Source organism: Hibiscus syriacus, unplaced genomic scaffold, assembly GCF_006381635.1.
Source record: "Hibiscus syriacus cultivar Baekdansim isolate YM2019G1 unplaced genomic scaffold, ASM638163v2 tig00111835_pilon, whole genome shotgun sequence".
NCBI lineage: Eukaryota > Viridiplantae > Streptophyta > Magnoliopsida > Malvales > Malvaceae > Hibiscus > Hibiscus syriacus.
Window position 1 is genome coordinate 1,642,551 of NW_024063193.1, and position 22,069 is coordinate 1,664,619.

A 22,069-nucleotide genomic window follows, 5' to 3' on the forward strand; every position below is an offset into this window, starting at 1 on the left:
GTAATGCCATCATAAGAGACCAGATTCTCTTCATCGTAAATGAGCAGTGTCATTTATCTTCAGGCAACTAGATTTCCTCAGCAAGAAGAAACAATGTTGTCTTCAGATACAATCTTTCAAATTTGACTAGACGTCCTCATCAAGTATGAACAATGTCGTCCCTTGACAATACCCCCTCAACATGAAAGAGCAATGTCATCATAAGCGACAGATTTTCTTCTTCGCGGATGAACACTGTCATTTATCTTCAGGCAACTAGATTTTCTCAGCAAGAAGGGAAAATGTTATCTTCAATCGTGACTAGATGTCCTCATCAAGTAGGAACAATTTCGTCCACTGACTAGAGCTCCTCAACATGAAGGAGCAATGTCAGTACCAGATTTGATATTGAGCAAATCATCCCAAAGGTGACCAGATTCTCTTCATCATGGATGAGAAGTGTCATTTTCAAGATCAAATTATCTCAAGGTAATCAAATTTCCTCAACAAGAAGGAACAATATTGTCTTCAGATACATAGTCATTCAAATGTGGCTATTTGTCCTCATCATAAAGGAACAACATCGTTAACAAACATCGATTGTATCATTTGAGATTACTTCTCTTGAAGAAAAAATTCATATCGATTATCATAGTTTCTCTTGAAATATAAAACAAGTTTTGCCTCTCTTGAGGCAGTTTTATCTCAAAAGCAAACATTTTATCTCACACGAGATAATTTATTTGGAAACTAATTTGGTCTCGCTCGAGACAACTTCCTTTCTAACCTAAAGTGTCAATATCCTTTCTATTGGAACAAATTCTGTCATGTTTAAAATTTCTTTTTTTAAAGTATAACTTCTGAAATTTTTAAAAATTTAACTCTTTTGAAATTGTTTCCTTTGAAACAAAGCTTTGAAAATATCTCCCTTGAAGATAAATATCATTGTTAGTCTCTCTTGAGACAATATAAAGATTCAATTTAAAAAATGGAACCTAACAAAAACTCGTTGTCTATTTATTTTTTACCTATTCTTGTTAACACAAGAATGAACAAAGAGGGGCAACTGTAGACACATGTTTTTGTCTAAGTTATCTTTTTTTATTTTTATGTTATTATCATATTAAATATTAATTATTATTATTATTTATTTTTATTCATATTGTTGTTAATATTATTATTTCTATTTTTTACATGCCATATACAAGACCTAAACTGGGTCCAATATTACAAGATCAACCTATATTACAACAAGACCAAAGCCCAATCATGCACAAATTACAAAAGGTTGACCCTAGCCTAAATGTTTTAGGGTTTGGTTTCCACTTGTCGTCACTGCTAATACTGCTGCCCTTTTTTTATGTGCCGCCGACTCCTAATATCCGATCCCTCTGTCGTCATCACTTTAACATGCCATCAACACATCATTCAGACCACTTGGATGCCAAGAAAAAGAGGAAAAAACTCTAAATAATTTTTTACTCCTATTAAGACAAAGGAGATCAAATCTGAGGCTATCAACTCAAAAATCGGGCCATAATGCCCTATGTTTTGAGAAACACATCAAACATCACATGCAAGACCATAAAAACAAAGCATAGAGACCATTTTTGAGGGGGCAGTCAAAAAAGAGAGAGAAAATACCCGAAAGAAAAACATGAAGGAAAAAAAGGGGAGAAAACTTCCTCGATATCTCGAAGTCACGGTGTCGCTTCCCTCGCCGGAGTAGGAGAAAAAAACACGAAGGTAAGAAAAATCTCTAGATCTAGGGCGATTTATATGTTTTGTAAGAAAAATAGACCTTATATTTAAAGAGATTAGGTTGAAAAGCGTTGTTTCATGGGTACTTTGTTTTGTTTTAGAGCCGACGAGTGGCAATAGACGCCGATGAACAATGATTGAAATGGAGGAAGGTCGTCGAGATCTATATTTGGGAAATATTGTGAAAGAGAGTTGAGAAAAATCTCTCTCTCCCTAAAGGGGGCAGATAAAACAAATAAAATGGGGGAGTTAGGGTTTATTTTGGTGTTATAATAGAGTATATAAACGAGCCAAAACGTCGTTTAATACCTTACCTACCCGTGTTTTTTTTATAATTTTAGGGTAAACTACTCAGTTGGTCACTAATGTTTGGGGTAATTTTCGTTTTCCCAACTAATGTTTCAAAAGTTACAAATCGATCACTAACATTATCGATTGGCTACAAACTGGTCACTCAACGTTAACAACTGTTAACATTTGTGACATAAAACACAGTTGGCGCATTAACTGCTGACATGGATGGTTGGCTACCACATTAGAAAAAGGGTGAACTACACAAATTGTCACTAATGTTTGAGTAAGTTTTTGTTTTCCCCACTGGAGTTTCAAATGTAACAAATTTTTCACTAATTCTATCGGTTTGTAACAAAACAATTACTCTCCATTAACCTCCGTTAATGTTGGTGACTAAAAAATTATGTGGTCCATTAAGTGTTAACCTGTCAACCTTTTTGTATGCTGTCTTGGTTACACTATCTTTTTCCTTGAACTCATATTCTACATTTTCTGCTATAAAAATATCTCTGTAAAATCACTCTTCCTTGGTCAATCAAACTCTCTGTTGTAAAATAATTTTATTTATTTTAAGGGGATCAATGTTATTGAAAACACATATCCAAATCTTGTGATAAAAAACTTTTCTACGCTGACATCTTTGTAAACAAGCTGAGCAAAAGTTGTTTTACCTATGCCCATATGCCAAAGATGGAGAGGATGCAAACTCCATTCAGTATCAATGGATTGAAGATACCATAAACCGTAATCAAAAGCTTAGTTGCTTCCGAAATGAATCGTAATCACTATTTTATATCATTAAAATATGACACTATGAATCCTTTACCAACAAATCTACTCAAATTTGTTTGCATTCTCACGATAATGAATTCCTTCAGTTTCTTATTCTTTATTATGGTATACACTAGTCCTCGAATTCATGTTACCCACACAGCTTGAACAAAATGACCAAACAATTAGACCTCAAGTTTGTATACTTGGAACAACATGATGGACGTGACTAGTAATGAAACCCCTATTTTTTTTTATCTTTTTGAATAATATTTTCCCCTTCAGGTTTATTTGCACATGTAACTTTCTTTTTCTTTGACTTTAAGTTTCACCAATAGAGTTGACATTTTATTTCTTGTGATAGGATCATGGAAGGTTCATTTTCAATAATATTTGCAGTTAATCTCGCTATAGGTTGCACCAATATTTGAATTAATATATGTTGTTTCTAAATCCTAAAACAAGCCATTTGGTTTCTAATCCAACTATTTTTAACTTGTTTAGCTTATTATCATCAAAAGGGTAACCCTGCTTATGTGCGAGCAGCATGTGAAGGTAGCTTGAATCGTCTTGGAGTTGAATGTATTGATCTTTATTTATCACCTTCCATTACTTCTGTAGTGGATGGAGCTATGGAGTATGTTGGTAGAGACAAAGAGAAGCAAGAAATAATTTATTTGCTCAAAACTAATAACTCTAATGGAGTTTACGTCATCTCCATCGCTAGCATAAGGGTATGGATAAAAACAACTTTTGTTCAATTTGTTTACAATGATGTCAGCATAAAAAAGTCTTTTGATCAAAAGGCTTAAAGTAACCAAAACTGGTTTGCAATAGAGGATTTGACTGACTAAAGGAGAGTGATTTTATAGATAAGATTTTTATAGCAGAAAAAGTAAAACATGAGCTTAAAAAAGAGAGAAAGTGACGAAGAAAATGAACAAAAAGGTTGACTGGTTAGCACTTAATGGGCCACGTAAGTTTTCTGTCACCCACGTTAATGGAGATAAATGATGAGTGATTGTTTTACTATAAATCGATAACATTAGTGATTAATTTGTTACTTTTGAAACTTCAGTGGGGAAAATAAAAACTTACTCAAACATTAATGACCATTTTGTAGTTTACCCTTTTTCTAACTTGGCAATCAACCCCTCTATGTTGCCAACTTTTTTTTTCACGCCTGTTAACGTTGAGTGACCAATTTGTAACCAATTGATAACGTTAGTGATCGATTTGTAACTTTTGAAACATCAGTGGGAAAAACCAAAACTAGCCCAAATATTAGTGACAAACTATGTAGTTTACCCATAATTTTAAGGGTTAATTACAATATGGGCCACTCAGCCTTTGTAGTAGTCGATTCTAATCCTGAAATGAAATGGGATAATTCTGGATTTAATTTTTGGATGTTATCTTTCTAACATTTTGGTCACCATTTTGTATTAAATGGTTACAGTTAAATGATCAATTTAGGCATGATAATTTAGGATTTGTTCATTTTAGTCTATTTGTTCATATTAGATTTGAAAATGCCATATTAATGCTATTAACCTTCCAAATTTTGTTTCATATTCGTTTTAGTCCTTACCTATGATTAATTATTAAATGAAGTATTAAAGTAAAATGTGTCAATAACACCTCATATGTTTTCGTTATTATAATTTAATCCCTTAAATTAGTTTATTAGTTTATTTGTTGTGTTTAATTAATTTTGTTTAATTAATAAATTTATTTTTTTGAATAAAATATATTAAATATTTAAATATTATTAAATATATTGCATGTTCTTAGATAAATATTTTTTAAAGGGGATTTGGTTTGTTTCTTATTAATAAAAAAAGATTTTTGTGTTGAATGGGGAAACTATTTTAAATGAAAATTTGTTATTTTTGACTTGATAAAATTATATAAGACATTTTAATTATTCAATTAATCTATGAAAGACCTACAAATACATGGAGTGCCCTTCCAAGGTTTATTTGAATAATAATGGTTTTTATATCATTTATTACTTATTAAGCTAATTAATTAATTCATTTTAAATAATTTATATATATATATATATATGATTTATATAATCATCTTAACAAGTATAAATGATTTTTTATGTATTTATTTAACTGCTTTTTTGATTATTTTATTTATTTTTCTTTGTTTAGTTTTATTATATCTTGTTGATATTTCATTCGTCTTCTATATTTTATTTACCACTTTGCATTCATTGGTGTAGCTCGGGATCATTCAGCATCACAAAACTCACACCCTTATTTACTTACTAATAACCTTAGGCGAGGCCTAGGTCACATAACATCAGCATCTCCATATACCTCAGCTAGGTCTAGGTCACGTAGCATCAGTACCTCACCTAGGGATGGGCATCTAACCCGAACCCGACGGGTTCCAACCCGACCCGACCTGACCTGATCGGGTCGGATTTTTCTAAAAAAAGTTCGGGTTCGGGTCGAGTTTTTTTATATGGTGTTCGGGTCGGGTTCGGGTTTAGGTTGAAAAAAATCCGACCCGACCCGACCCGAGAAAAATATATAATTTTACCCTATATATTTAGGAATAATTACAATAATACCCCTCTATATATTATTTTTTTCAATTTAGTCATTGTTTTTATTAAATAAAAATAATTTTTTTATTATTTCGGGTCGGGTCGGGTAAAAAACTAATTTTGTCGGGTCGGGTCATGGGTGGAGGTCCCCTTCTTCTCGGGTCGGGTCGGGTGGACCAAAAACCCGACCCAACCTGACCCATGCCATCCCTAACCTCACCCGTCTAGTCTACTCCTCTAGAGTACTCGAGATGTGCCCAAGTCACTCAACTATACCAACATCACAAATAAGTAACTCGGGTGTCCTCAATGTTTTCTTCAGTATCAAGCAAGGAATAAGTCTTATGGAATCTTACCTAAAAAAGATCTTATGTTATTACACAATTATTAATGTTTCCACTTATAAGCTTATTGTAAGGTTTTCCTCAACCCAAGACTCTTTTTTTTATCCTTCCGATTCAAGCTAACGTTATAGGCCAAAGATTCATGAGGATACTAATTCCCCCATTGGGTATCGAAACTTCATCCATAGGGTATTGATACTACCCCGAGTATCTGTAATGCCCCATACCCGATCCAAGAGTCTGAGCTAGATACCTGAGCATACATTAGGTTCCAATCGTGTTGGACAGATCATGATCCATATTACGCACAATTTACGGAAGCAAACAAAATTAAAATCTCTTAATATTCTTCACATACAACGTGCAATGTAACTAACATGCAATTGAATCTCAATTAAACTTGTAAACATTACACTTAAACATTTAGGGGTATTTTGGTCATTTCACATCGTATAATAAATTAAAAATTCAAATCACCCAATTAATGTTACCACATGTTAAACATTTTCAAAAGGAAGTAACACACAAAATTTTATACCAATCGGTTATCAAACAATCACTCAATTGATCATACAAGATTAGGGACCTAAACATAAATATACAAAACTTATGTACCAAACAGTAACATAGAATTAAGGGTTCCATTATGTAATTAAGTGTGTATAAGAAGTAATCACTCAAATCTCATCAAATTTCCATTTTAAGAGTTTAAGTAATTAAACAAATCAATTTCTAGGATAAATTGAACTCACATAATCATTCAGGGGTCAAATTAGAATTTAAGAACAATTCGGACCTTTAATGAATGCAATTTCACCTTTTTCCATCAAGCAAAACAATGAAGGGATCAATCCTTTCTTGAAAGTGATATATTCTTTTTCACGGGGGATCGATCATTTTGAAAAGGGATCGATTCTTTGCAAAATAGAAACTTTGGGATTGACCCTTTCTCCTAAGGGATTGATCATTTTCTAAAAAACCGTAGATTTATCAAGAACATGAATATTTTGTCAACTAGTCACCCACATAAAAGTCATGGACTAGGAACATGCTTCGACACTGTTCAACCACTTCATATATGTCAAAACAAAGGTATAACATGCCTTTTAACACAAGTCAACACATTAATCAATGATTTGACACCAAAAGTCAACAATTGCAAACAAGTTCATTTCAAGCATGTCGCCTACTCATTTTTGGCATTTAAGGTCATTTCATGCAACCTAAGAGTCTAACACATTTAGTATACCAAGTTACACTTAACTAAACACTCAAAAATCTTCTTTAAAGAATAAAACAATATTTGAGAAATCTCATGCTTCAAGTAACAAGTTCACACTATAAATCCAAATTCAACAATTCAAACCAGCATCAAAACCCAAACATAAATCCACTTATTACAAACCAAAATCCAACATTATAAGTCCAACAAAGTGAATAATAGGTCTAAGTCCCAAAGGTCCCCAAATTACCACACAAAGTTTCCCAAAACAACATATGTATAGCTTTATACCTTAGCAAGGCTTGATCACACCGATGCCAAGCTCCTCTCCTCCAAAATCGACTCTAATCCTCTAAAAAAATTTAACGATGAGTGTGACCTTATAAAGCCCACTGATAACATTCAAAGCAATGTACATAACCAAGATAATGATCAATCCTATATGTTTATACGTAACTTGTTCTTTACTCTACATATAACTCAACATCTCATGCTTGAATGATTAGGTAATGTTTTCCAAATCACTTGATTTCCAGATCAAACAAACATCAAGGACTATATAGTTCAAAAGCAATCACAAGCACACATGCACAATTAACTTCCTTGGCAAATCACACAATCACACACATTTTTCCATTTTAATATAAACAGCTTTTGTTCGAAACACAACTCACTCATTGGATAAACAGACTTCATACAACTCCCATTTTGCTTACATACTCACATAGGTCCAAAACCATGAATTACGAAACAAACTCAATCCCCACGTATTTTCTCAAAGCTCAACGTACGATCCAAACTCTGTTTAATCCCGAATCACACACTAATACAAAATACATAGAGTGTTATTTCCGAGGCATGCCAATTAATCCAACTCACTAAGAGTGGTTGTCAATGATGCATAGTTTTCACATATTGATTCAAATATATTTTGAAACACACTTATGGATGATTTTCATGATCAACCCACATATTTGAAAAGTGAGAAAGTTCAACTCATCCAATTCAAATTCAGAATATATATAGATTTTCACAAACCATTTCCAAAATTCTATGCATCATTTGCAACACATCGCATTCATAATTCACATTCTCATTTTCAACACAAGTGACATCATATGTAAATCAACATAATTCATATTTCATCATCATAATTAACCAAATAACACAATATACCAAAATTAAAAATGCAACACTACACAAACCTCAACCTTGAATCATGATCATTTCCTAAGAATGAGAGCCACTCACATTACTGTCCAGAAACCGAAAATGCTTCCAAACACTACCTTAACGTTTACCAAACTCAAAGCGTCAAGTTTCCTAAACTAACAAAACAATAAGAACCTTGCAAGTTTCCTCAACTAACACATCAAAATCTAATCTAAAACAAAGCAAAATCCTCTGTTTTTAAAATAGAGCACAAACGTCAAAAACACATAACACCTTACCGAAACGTCACTCCAGAAGGTCCAAACTAAAACACACGAATCTCTACACTAAAAGATGATAAACAACAACTATAATCAACCTCTAACTCAACTAGAAATGCAAAAATTAACATCTACAAACCTAAATTCACATATTCCCAAAAATTTTGAAAATCAACATTGTTTTCAAGAAATCAATATCTAAATAAAAAAAATTCAATTTAATATGATTATAATCACTCCAAAAACAACTTAATTTCATTAAAAAACCTCAAAACCAATTCAGGAAATCAACACATTAATTAGCTTTGAAAATCAATTGAAATCTTAGAAATCCTTTCAATTAAATCAACAATTCAATAGAATCATTAACGCTTAGTCACTTGCCCTCTAAGCTTGAAAGAAAACCAAGGAAAAGATCCTTACCTTGCTAGAAATAGATTGAAACTGAGATCATCAATGATCAGGTTGTTTGGAAGAAAATGAGAGAATATGGAGGAAGTTAAGAGAAGTTACTAAAATGTAAAATAAGAAGGAAATGAAAATAATGCGAATGAAAACAAGCAAACGTAATTTAGATTAAAATGAATCTAGATGGAAAAATGGTAAAAAGGAAAATTAAAACATTTTAATATAAAAGGAAAAACTCTAAACATAAGCCTTGGTGTAATTGCTTCATTGACTTTGGACATTGTGAAAATTTACATAATGATCACCGAAATTATAATTTCCAATTCTTTCAATTCAATCACCAAATCATTTAATTGAACTTCCATATTCAATCACCAAATCACTTTAAATATTTCAAAAATATTTTTTAAATCCAAAATATGGATTTTAGAAAATCTTCTTTCTTTTTACCGAAAATCGACTTGAAACCGACCTTAATTACCAAACATGACTTTAGGACGTTACAACTCTCTCCCCTAAAAAGAATTTCATCCCCGAAATTACCTTAGCTAAATAACTGGGAAAATTGAGCTCTTATCGACTCTTCCATCTCCCATGTCACCTCATCAGTATTGTGGTTACGCCACAACACTTTCACCAACGGAATGGCCTTGTTCCGAAGAACTTTCACATCCTTAGTCAAAATCTTAACAAGTTCTTCCTCATAAGAAAGATCCTCACATACCTCAACCTCATCAACCAAAATGACATGCGAAGGATCCGACCTATATTTACTCAACATCGACACATGAAACACGTTGTGAATATGTTCGAGCTCATACAACAACCTCAAACGATACACAACTAGCCCAACAGGCTCTAACACCTCAAACAGTCCTATAAACCTCTAACTAAGCTTACCTTACACCTAAAATGCAACACCTTCTTCCAAGGCTAACCTTCAGAAACACCAAGTCACCCACAATGTACTCAACCTCTCGACGCTTCAAATCAATATATGACTTTTGCCATCAAAAGTAGCCTTCAAACGATCCTTAATCAACTTAAACCGATCCTTAATCAACTTAGTCCAACACAATGTTTCTCACTCAACTTGTTCCAAGACAAAGGAGTACGACACTTACGCCCGTACAATGCCTCAAACGGAGATATCTGATTACTAGCTTGAAAAATATTATTATAAGAAAACTCTACCAATGACAAGTAACGCTCCCAAGAACCAAAAAAATCAATTACGCACGCCTGAAGTATATCCTCCAAAACATGTATCACATGTTCAGATTGTCCATCTATCTGTGGATGATAAGTCGTGCTCAAACTAAGCTTTGAACAAAAACCTTTTTGCAAACTTCACCAAAACCTCGACGTAAACCATATATCAAGATCTAAAATGTTCGACAAAAGAACTCCATGGAAACGCACTATCTCAGCTATGAACAACTCAATTAACTTCTGTAATGAAAACGTAGTATGAACCGGAAAAAAATATGCACACTTAGTAAACCGATCAACTATCACCCAAATTGAATCATTCTCTGATGGTGTCAACGGTAGACCCGTAAAAAATCCATCATAATGTGTTGCAATAAACCGGAAGGACACTGATGCTCAACTTTAACACACTAACAAACCAAACATCATTTGACAAACTAAACAACATCACACTTCAACCCAAGCCACCAAAAAACTCACACAAGTCCCTAAACATCTTCGTACTACCCAGATACATCGTAAACGGTCCATTATATGCCTCCACGAGAATTTCACGTCTCAAACCCTCATATCTAGAAACACACAACCTACCTCGAAAGCACAAAACACCCTCAGAGTTAAGCTAGAAGTCACCCCAACACTATCTCGCACTAGCTTAAACGTTTCTTCCAACTTATTTTCACTTGGTTGCAAATCCCGAATACGTTGAGACAATGAAGACTTAACTTGCAACTCAGCTATTAATGATCCATCCTCAGCTAAACTCAAACGAGCAGAAAAAGGCATGCAACTTACCCATCGACTTACGACTCAAGGCGTCTGCAACCACATTAGCCTTACCTGGATAGTACGCAATCACACAATCGTAGTCATTCACCAACTCAACCCAATGCCTTAGCCTCAAATTTAACTCATTTTGGGTGAGGAGGTATTTAAGACTCTTGTGATAAGTATGGAGAATACACTTCTCGCCAAACAAGTAGTGTTACCAAATCTTCAACACAAACACTACTACGGCCAACTCCAAATCGTACATAGGATAGTTATGCTCATACGACTTCAACTGCCTCGATGCATAAGAAACTACCTTTCCGTCTTGCATCAGCGCGTACCCAAGACCCATAATCGATGCATCACTGTAAACCAAAAAATCCCTTCCCAACACCGATTGAACCAACACCGGAGCCTCTATCAAAGTTGATTTAAACAACTCAAAACTATTCTACCTTTCACTCATCCACTCAAACTTAACATCCTTTTACAACAACTTAGTTAACAGAGCAGTTACCCACGAAAAACCCTCAATAATCCGTCCATAGTACCATGCTAACCCAAGAAAACTGCGAACCTCAACAACACTCCTAGGCGGTGGCTTCCACTCAACTATCGTCCTAACCTTACTTGGATCAACCCGAATACCCTCTTTGGAAACAACATGACCAAGAAATGACACTTCACCTAACCAAAACTCACACTTAGAAAACTTAGCATATAACTTATTTTCCCTCGAAACTTGCAAAATAACCCGGAGATGTGAATCTTGATCTTCATCAGAAACTGAGTACACCAAAATATCGTCAATAAACATCACCACAAAATGATCGAGATACGGGTGAAACACACAATTCATCAAGTCTTTAAAAGTAGCTGGAGCATTAGTTAAACCAAACGACATCACCAAGAACTCTTAATGACCATAACACATCCAAAATGATGTCTTCATCACATTCGATTCACTAACCTTTAACTGATAGTACCCAGAAGGCAAGTCAATTTTCAAAAACACCTTGGTACCTCTAAACAAGTAAAACAAATCATCTATCCTCAGCAAAGGATATCGATTCTTGATCGTCAACTTATTCAATTGACGATAATCAATGCACATTCGCATTGTACTGTCCTTTTTCTTTACAAACAAAACTAGACCACCCCACAGAGAGAAACACTTGGATGAATGAAACCTCGATCCAACAACTCTTGTAATTATACTTTCAACTCCTTCAACTCTTTAGGTGTTATGCATTAGGGTACAATAGACACAAAGAATGAATCGATATAAGTCTTTATACAAAACTCAACCTCACGATCTAGTGGCAAACCCAGAAGTTATTCTGGAAATATATCTAGAAAGTCTTGAACCATACGAATATCCTACACACACAACTTCTGACCACCCGGATTAAGTATGTAAGCTAAGTACGCCTCACAGCCCCGATCGAACATCCTACTTGAATCCAAATTCGAAACAACATTATAAAGAAACTCTGACCACTCACCCATGACCACTAACTCAACATCGCCCGCCATCTTCAGAATTACATATGAAAACTCAAAATCCAACTGCACTCGATGCTCCAAAACCAATATGTACCCAAAAAGATGTCAAAACCATGAAACGATAAATCCATCAAATCAACTGAAAAATCCTCACCTTAAACAACCAAAGGTTACCTACGGTACACATGATCCACAAGTTCTCTCTCTCCCAAAGCTCCAGTTACAACCAAACCCACACTTTTGACACAAATAGGAACACTCAACCGACTAACCAAACTACCAATGATATAAGAGTGCGTAGAACCAAAATCTATCAAGAAAAGTAAAGGAAAAGACTCTAGTAGAAAAGTATTTGTGATCACGTCCGTCGAAACACTATCCTGAGGCTCACAAATCGCGTACAATCTAGCAGATCCACCAGTCTCAGCTACCAGGACACAACCACAACCTCTACCACAAGTCTGACCCATTGAACCACCCATACCAACTCGACCATCTCCTATGGTAGGAAGAGATGCACCATCTATAGGTTCAACTCTCCTTAGATAATCTTGCAACCGACGACCCTTATCGCAACAACAAAAACAACCTCCAGTAGTACACCACCACTCACTCGGATGAATCTTACCATAAGACGAACAAAGTAAAAATTACTGCCAACCTCCAAATAATCAAACAACTCTACTAGACTAACCCTGATGAGAATCATGCTGATCTGATCCATAATCCCTTTTTGTCGAACGACTCTGAAAACTAGAATCATTAGACCTCTTTTCAGAGAACTCCCTAACTGGTCTACTCAAAGTACTATTGATATCCCTCGTTTGATCTACCAAAACGTTGAACACCTTTGTAGACTTGGTAACCAAGTAGGCACGAATCACTATACTCAGACCATCCTTAAGCTTCTTGTACCTCGTAAGCTCAATATCTCTTGAGCATACTCACTCAGAAGAACAAATTCGATCTCGTATTTATATACCGACGAACTACCCTTAACCAAGTCGAGAAACTCTTTCTTCCTCGCATTCATATATTGTGTACCCAAAAACTTATGCCTAAACACCTCTAGGAAGTACAACCACGTCAGTCCATCGGTGGTAACACACAACCGTGCTAGTAACGCTCGAAGATCGAACACTTTCTTTTGACTCAAGGTATCTGCCACTACATTCATTTTACCAAGGAAACAATCGATCACAAATTCATAATCCTTAAGCAACTCCACCCAATGTCTTTGCCATAGATTCAACTCTTTTTGTGTGAGTAAATACTTTAAACTATTATGGTCGGTGAAGATGTAGCACTTTTCTCCAAAGAGGTAGTGTCTCCAAATATGCAGAATAAAGACCACGACTACTAGTTCTAGTTCATGAGTGGGACAATTGCGCTGATACAGTTTAAGCTATCGGGATGCATACGCAACCACTAGACTATATTTCATAAACACGTAACCTAAACTGTTCAATTAAGCATCATTAAACATAATATAGTCCTTAGCCAACTCTGGCTAAGTCAACACTGGTTCTCGAGTTAAAATCTCCTTTAGTCTCTCGAAACTCTACTAACGCTTATCATCCCATACAAACGATACTACTTTTTGCAATAACTTAGTCATCGGAGTGATAATCATAGAAAACCTTTTACAAAGCGACAATAGTACCAATAAGACCTAGAAAATTGTACAAATTGGACATATTCTACGGCGTCTCTCACTCAACCACAACTTGAATCTTTAAATAATCAACTTAAATACCCTCCATTGACACTCATGGACCAAAAACGATACCTCTGACGTCCAAAACTCACACTTACTAAACTTGACGAATAACTTATACTCCCTCAAGGTTTGAAGCACAATACAGAGATGACAGTAATGCTTCTCATTCAAATGCGAATACAGTAAGATGTCGTCAATGAACACCACAACGAACTGATTTAGATATTGATGAAAGATCCTATTCATCAAGTCCATAAACACGGTTGGGGAATTAGTTATACCGAAAGGCATCACTAAGATCTCATAGTGACCATATCGTGTCCTAAATGTAGTATTTGCTATATCGACCTCCTTAACCTTTAATTGTTAGTAACCCGACCTCAAGTCGATCTTTGAGAATACTATAGCTCTTATATGCTAGTCAAACAAGTCGTTAAGCCTCGAAAGTAGATATCGGATCTTCACAGTTATCTTGTTTAATTGACAATAACCAATGCACAACCTCAGTGACCCTTCATTCTTCTTTACAAATAACACTGGTGCTCGCCACAGATATATGCTTTTTAGAATGAATATTTGATCTAGAAGTTCTTAAATTTTAGCCTTAAGTTTCTTCAACTCCATCTATGCCATACGGTAGGGAGCAATGAACATTAGGGCTAAATATGGCATGACATCAATGCTAAACTCTAGTTTTTTATCAGGTGGTAAACCATGCAACTCCTCTAAAAAAATCGAAAAGACTTTAACTACGCGAATCTCTTTAAACTCTGAACTCGGAACACGAGTGTCCAATACATGAACTAAGAAAGCCTCACAACCCGTGCTCATCAACTTGTGGGAATCTAAGGCTAAAACAATCTTCAAGGCACAACTGAGCTCCTCGCTATCAATCATGATTTTGGTTCTATCAGACTTACGAAGTTTAAGTTGTCTATGTATGAACCTCAAACTCACATCATGGACATATAACCAATCAATTCATAGGATCACATCGAACTCTTGAAATGGTAACTCCATCAAGTCGACCGGAAAGATTTGGCTTTGGATCTATACTGGACATATACGATGCACATTGTCCACTAACATGTCTAATCCTAAAGGACTTGAGACACAAACCTTAACTTTTAAGTTCTTGGCTAGGATATATATATCTTGGATAAGGTCACGTAAAATATAACAAGGAGTTAACCTCGTATCTACCAAAGTAGTAACGTGTATACCAAAAACTGTAAAGATACCTGAGATGGCTTCAACGACCTCACAATCATCTTGAGCTCTGAATGTGTATTGGTGAGAGGCAACCCTAGCCTCATGACCGACTACAGATATGGTGGTATCCTTACTATATTATTCAAAATCTAAACTGCCTCTTCTCTTAAAGGATCCTCGACCCCTCGAAGCTGACTGAGTCACTCTCTACATAACTAACAATGCTACAATTCTTGCCTCAAGGTAGTCTCTAATCAGGTGCTCAAGGGACTTACACCCATAACACTCTGGAAGCTCTACGGACCTATGATCCTTTCCTATGGGTCAGACCCTATCCTAAACTTTGGGATTGAAAATATGAAAGTCTCCATGACCTTCGGGAGTCTCTAGCCCTTTTGGATGAAGTTTGAGATGGTCTAACAGTATCTTGGACTTTATGGCTCTGTCCCATATTATCACTCAAAATATGATCTCCCCTGCTCAGGACTCACTCAATATCCTTGGCCTGATGATTCAGCTAAGCAAAAACTCTGAATGGATCGGTAACTAGGTTAGTAAGGATGTCTATATAGAGGCCCTCCCTGAACCTCCTACTGCAGTGCTCCTCTATCGTCACTAAATCCAAAACAACTCTCATACTCATACACGAAGCGGTCACCTCGAGTCAAATGTAGAAATAGATCTCTCAAGCTATGGGTCTCACTGATGTACTTTACTCTGAACTCTGATACAAACAACATAATGCTTTTAAAGTATTTGAGATGATAATTTTAGTGATGAGCTTGTAGATGAAACAACATAAGTTGATTAGACAAAAATCAATAAAATTTTAGGGGGTTTCCACTTTAGGGATAAGGGAAATGGAAATACAGTTGAGAGATGGGTCAATCAGATTACCTTGGAAGATAGAACGGATCATGGATTTGAGATCTGCCCCGACGATATGCCATTTTTTTGGAAGAATTTAGCGTATAAACCATATAGCCTTGGAGATTTGAGTAGATCCATATTTAACCTTGAGGTCGTTGTTGGGAATTAAACAAGTACGAGTAATTTCCTTATAACCAGATTAGTGAGAATGCGAAATAAAAGCGGAAAAATAATACCCGAAATTGATAATGAAGTTCAACCAATTTTGCCTACGTCTCCGGACTGCTACAGATCTTTTACTAAAGAGAAAATTTACAGGTGTTTACAAAACACACTTGAGAGAGAACTAGAAGATTTTGGGATGATTTTGAAGCTAAATGAGCTAGGGTATTTATAGTTGAAGCTTAGGGACTAATTCTATAATTACCCTAAAATATAATAGTTGAATTTTGTTATTATCCCTTGGCAATTTCAACTAAAACAACCACCCTATTTTGAATTCAAAACAGCCCCTTAGTTTGAAAATCAACCAGCCCCTTAGTTTGAAAATCAACCGGCCTTCTAGAATTTTAACAATCTCCCACTTGAAGACTGATTTTAATCTGTCTTCACACCTTCATCAATGCAGAAGTATTTTTGGTCTTGTTACTATAGCATGCCAACTGAAGCTGAACACAACTTCAGTTTGTCCGTAATCACCGTCTTTATTAATATGTTTGCCGGATTTTGAGCTCCATTAATCTTTTTCAAGTTTCAAAATCCCATCTTCCAGAAGAGACCGAATGAAATGATATCGCAATTGTATGTGCTTCGTCCTGGAATGAAAAGACAGATTATTCGCTAAATGGATAATACTTTGACTGTCGCAATACAAGACATTGTTTTCTTTTTTCTTGCCTAACTCTTCCAAGAAACTTTGGAGCCAAACCATCTCCTTGCTGGCTTCCGTAACAACGAAATATTCTGCTTTAGTTGTGGAGAAAGCAACTATCTTCTGTAGTTGTGAAACCCAACTCACTGCAGTACGTCCTAGAGTATAGACATACCCTGTAGTGCTCATTCTGATGTCAACATTTATGGCTAAGTCAGCATCCACATAGCCTGTCAGTATCGTATCTCCACCTTTGAAACAAAGTGCTTTATTTGTAGTACCCCGCAGATATCTGAGGGTCCATTTGATTGCTTCTAGTGTACCTTGCCCGGATTATTCATGTACCTGCTAACAGCTCCCACTGCATGAGCAATATCTGGTCTAGTACAAACCTTGACATACATTAGACTTCCAATTGCTGAGGCATCACCTTCACCATGTGTGCACTTTCTTCCCCTGTCTTTAGTGACTGTTCTTTGGAGAGTCTAAAATGAACACCTAAAGGTGTACTTACTGGTTTAGCATATTGCATGTTGAACCTGGAGAGTTCTTTGTTGATGTACTCAGCCTGTGATAACATCAAAGTCCCCGACTTTGTGTCTCTCTTGATCCTCATCCCAAGAATTTGCTTTGCAGCGCCTAGATCTTTCATAGCAAACTGCTTTGACAATTTTTGCTTTAAGTTTATAATCTCTTTCATGTATGAGCCTGCAACGAGAATGTCATCAACATACAACAATAAAATAATGAAGCTGTTATTGAACCTCTTGATGTAGCAACAATGATCTGCTTGGCATTTGGTAAAACCACTTCTACTCATGAAACTATCGAACTTCTTGTACCACTGTCTAGGAGCTTGTTTTAAACCATACATGCTCTTATTCAACCTGCATACCAGGTTTTTCTTGCATGCCTCTATGAAGCCTTCTGGCTGCCTCATATAGATTTCTTCCTCTAAATCACCATGAAGGAAAGTTGTCTTTACATCTAACTACTCAAGATATAAATTTTCTGCAGTTACAATTTTCAACACCAGTCTGATTGTAGACAGTTTCACGAATGGAGAGAAAATTTCATTGTAGTCAATACCTTCTTTTTACTGAAAACCTTTGACAACCAATCTCGCTTTGTAGCGTTTAATCCCATCGTGCTCTTATTTGATCCTATAAATCCACTTGTTATGGAGTGCTTTCTTGCCTGGTGGTAATTCAGCTAATTCCCACGTTTGATTTAACATAAGCGAGTCCATCTCATCTTTCATGGAAGACTCACACTTGACTGAATCCTCCACTTGCATTGCTTCATCATAGCACTCTGGTTCACCATTGTTAGTCAGCAACAAGTAGTGCAAAGAAAGAGAATATCGTTGGGTTGGTTTAGGAATTCTGGAGGAGCGTCTCAGTTCTGGTGTGACTGGTTATTCTTGAACTGCTACAGGACTGATTTGAACATCATTTCCAGAAATCTCCTCGAACTCAGCAAATTCCTTTGTTTCAGTTTCGGTATTAGAGCTACTTGATTCTATGGTTGCCCTGTCTTTGTACATCACATTCTCATTGAAAATAACATCTCTGCTTCTAATGATCTTCCGATTTTCATAGTCCCAAAATCGGTAGCCAAACTCATCACCACCAAAACCAACAAAGACACATTTATTGGACTTGGCATCAAGTTTACTTCTTTCAACAGAATCTATGTGTACATAAGAAATACAACCAAACACTCTTAAGTGTGAAAGGTTTATTTCTTTCTTGCTCCAAACTTCCTCTGGTATTCTGCCATCCAAAGGAACTGAGGGCCCATGGTTGATCAGGTAAGCTGCAGTGTTGATAGCTTCAGCCAATAGAAATTTGGGTAATCCGGCATGTATCCTCATGCTTTTGGCACATTTATTTAGGGTTATGTTCATGCGCTCTGCTACGCCATTCTGTTGCGGTGTCATGGGAACTGTTGTCTTTATCTTGATCCCATTGTTTGCGTAGAAATCTATGAATCTACGATTTATGTACTCTCCTCTATTGTCAGATCTTAACCTTTTGACTTTTAGACCAGTCTCATTTTCCACCATGACCTTCCATTTTCTGAAGGTATCAAAGACTTCTGATTTCTTCTTCAGAAAATAAACCCACACCTTCCTTGTTGAATCATCGATGAAGGTGACATAATATAATGAGCCTGCAAGAGATGGAACTGGAGATGGTCCCCATACATCAGTATGAACCAACTCTAACTTTTCTGCCTTGGGTGTCTTGCCAATCTTTGCAAAACTGACTTTCTTTTGTTTGCCAAAGATGCAATCCTCGCATAGTCCGACATCTACATTCTTTAGATCTGGCAGCTTCCCTTTTAACAAAAGTGTCTTCATCCATTTCTCGCTCATATGACCAAGCCTTTGGTGCCATAGGTTTGATTTTCCATCAGCATCTGTGCAGTAATGATATTCTCTAAGTTTGAGGTTATATAGAGAGTGCCAGTCTTCTTACCACGAGCAATCACGAGTGCTCCTTTGGTAATCTTCCATTCACAGTCTGAAAAGGTTGTACAATATTCCTCTCCATCAAGCTGTCCAACAGAAATCAGATTTCTTTTGAGGCCAGGAATATGTCTCACTCCTGTCAGCTTCTAGGTGGTCTGGTTTGGCAGCTTTAGTAGAATGTCTCCTTTTCTGACAATCTTCAAGGTTTCATCATCAGCTAGATGAACCTTCCCAAAATCACCACTAACATAGTTCTCCATGATTTCTCTGTATGGGGTAGAGTGGAAAGATGCCCCTGAATCCAAGATCCATGATTCAATCAGACTGTTGATGCTTAGAATCATGGCATCACCTGTTTCCTCTGTCATGTTGGCAGATTCCTGTGCACCGGTATCTTTCTTCAGTGCTCAACAATCTCTTTTAAAGTGACCCTTCTTGCCACAATTGTAACAGGTAAATTCTTTATTTCCTATTCTTGATTTTCCCCTTCTGGATTTCGATCTGTCACGATTTGAATTTCTTTCTGAAGTTCTCCCTCTGGACTCCATGTGCAAGGCTGAAGAGGTTGATGCTTCACCCATTTCTCTCCGTCGAATTTCTTCACTCAATACCAGATCCCGAACATCGTCGAATTTTAATTTGTTGTTTCTCGATGAGCTGTTGACTGCTGTAATAGTAGCATTCCAACTGTCTGGTAGAGATGATAAGAGAATTAAAGCTCGAACTTCATCATCGAATTCAATTTTCACGGAACTCAACTGGGTTGTGATTGTGTTGAGTTCATTTAGGTGTTGAGCCACTAATGCCCCTTCCGCCATCCGCAAATTGAATAATCGCCTCATCAAATGAAATTTTTTTGAGGCCGATGGCTTCTCATACATATTGGAGAGAGCCGCCATAAGACCCGACGTGGTCTTTTCCTTTGCTATGTTGAAAGCAACATTGCGGGATAACGTCAGTCGGATAACTCCGAGGGCTTGTATGTCGAGAAGAGCTCAGTCTTCATTCTTCATGCCCTCTGGTTGCTTTCCTAAGAGGGGTTGATATATATTTTTTCTGGTACAGAAAATCTTCAATTTGCATATTCCAAAAGCCAAAGTCCGCACCATCAAACTTTTTAATTTTCACATTCCTTTCGTCTGCAGCCATCGCTCCCACTCGAATCTGACTTCTTTGGATCGTTTCTGACAATTTGTGCGAACCACCGTGTATTATAACACCTCCTTCGACAAATTCGTATCGCCGACAAAATTTTTATTATTCACGAAATTCACTATTCATGTGAATAGTAATGAATAGTAACCTCGCAAAAAATTGACAAAATTCACAACCAAAAGCTCTGATTACTAGTTGTTGGGAAATAAACGAGTATGAGTAATTTTCCTATAACCAGATTAGTGAGAATGCGAAATAAAAGCGAAAAAATAATACCCGAAATTGATAACGGAGTTCAGCCAATTTTGCCTACGTCTCCGGACTGCTGCAGATCTTTTACTAAAGAGAAAATCTACAGGTATTTACAAAACACACTTGAGAGAGAACTAGAAGATTTTGGGATGATTTTGAAGCTAATTCTAGAATTTCAACAGTCGTGGGATCGAGTCCCATGGAGGACATTTCATAATTTGGAGGTCTCCTACGGAAGCTGCTCTCAACCTAGTGTTGGGGGCAGTATACTATCTTACCTCCCCCTTACCCCATTACATATGGGAACAAGGGGACAACCATTTTTCTAGGGGAAGCTAATTCTAGAATTTCAACAGTCATGGGATCGAGTCCCATGGAGGGCATTTCATAATTTGGAGGTCTCCTACGGAAGTTGCTCTTAACCTAGTGTTGGGGGCAGCCTACTATCTTACCTCCCCCTTACCCCATTACATATGGGAACAAGAGACAACCATTTTTCTAGGGGAAGATGCATTGAGTTAGGAATATTGGGAAAGAAACCATTGACAAAGTAGGCACCCGAATGAGTGCCCGGACGAGCATATAGGTTTTGAAAAAATTGGACAACCTCATTCTTTAAGGTTTCACTATCATAACACCCGTCATTGGTAATTTTGAGAGATATGTTAATGTTACGACACTTGTGATGGTAGGCCTTCTGGTGGAAGTATTTGGTATTACCGTCACCATAGGTAATCAATCGGAGCGGGTGTTTTGTTTCCAAATGAGTTCTTCTTGGTCGAGAAGAGTCTCAAGCTCGATTTGAAGATCGATCTCAAGGTTAACAATAACGCTAGAGGTACCGTATTCGACAGCCTTTTGAACCCCCTAAGGCAGGCCATGGTAATACGTTTCCTTGTGCCAATGTAGCCAAAGGTAGTAGTGTTCCAGGCCTCAACAGCGGTAGTGAAGTTAGAAATGGTCTCAGAAATTTTAGACAAAGAATTCTAGTTGTCATAGACCATTATGTCAAAATCCTCATGCGAAAGCCATCCTGAAAAATAATGGAACTGTCTTGGAGGGAAGGATTTGTCTCTATGACCAATGTAACAGAGAAGGGCATGTGATCAGATTTGATTTGGAGAAAGTGAGTGACCATAGTTTTAGGGTAAAGATCATCTAGGTAGGTATTATAGAGGAAACGGTCGAGACGGGCATCGGTTCTACCATGATTTTTAGTTGAAATCAAGGTCTTGGTATCCCATGTCTC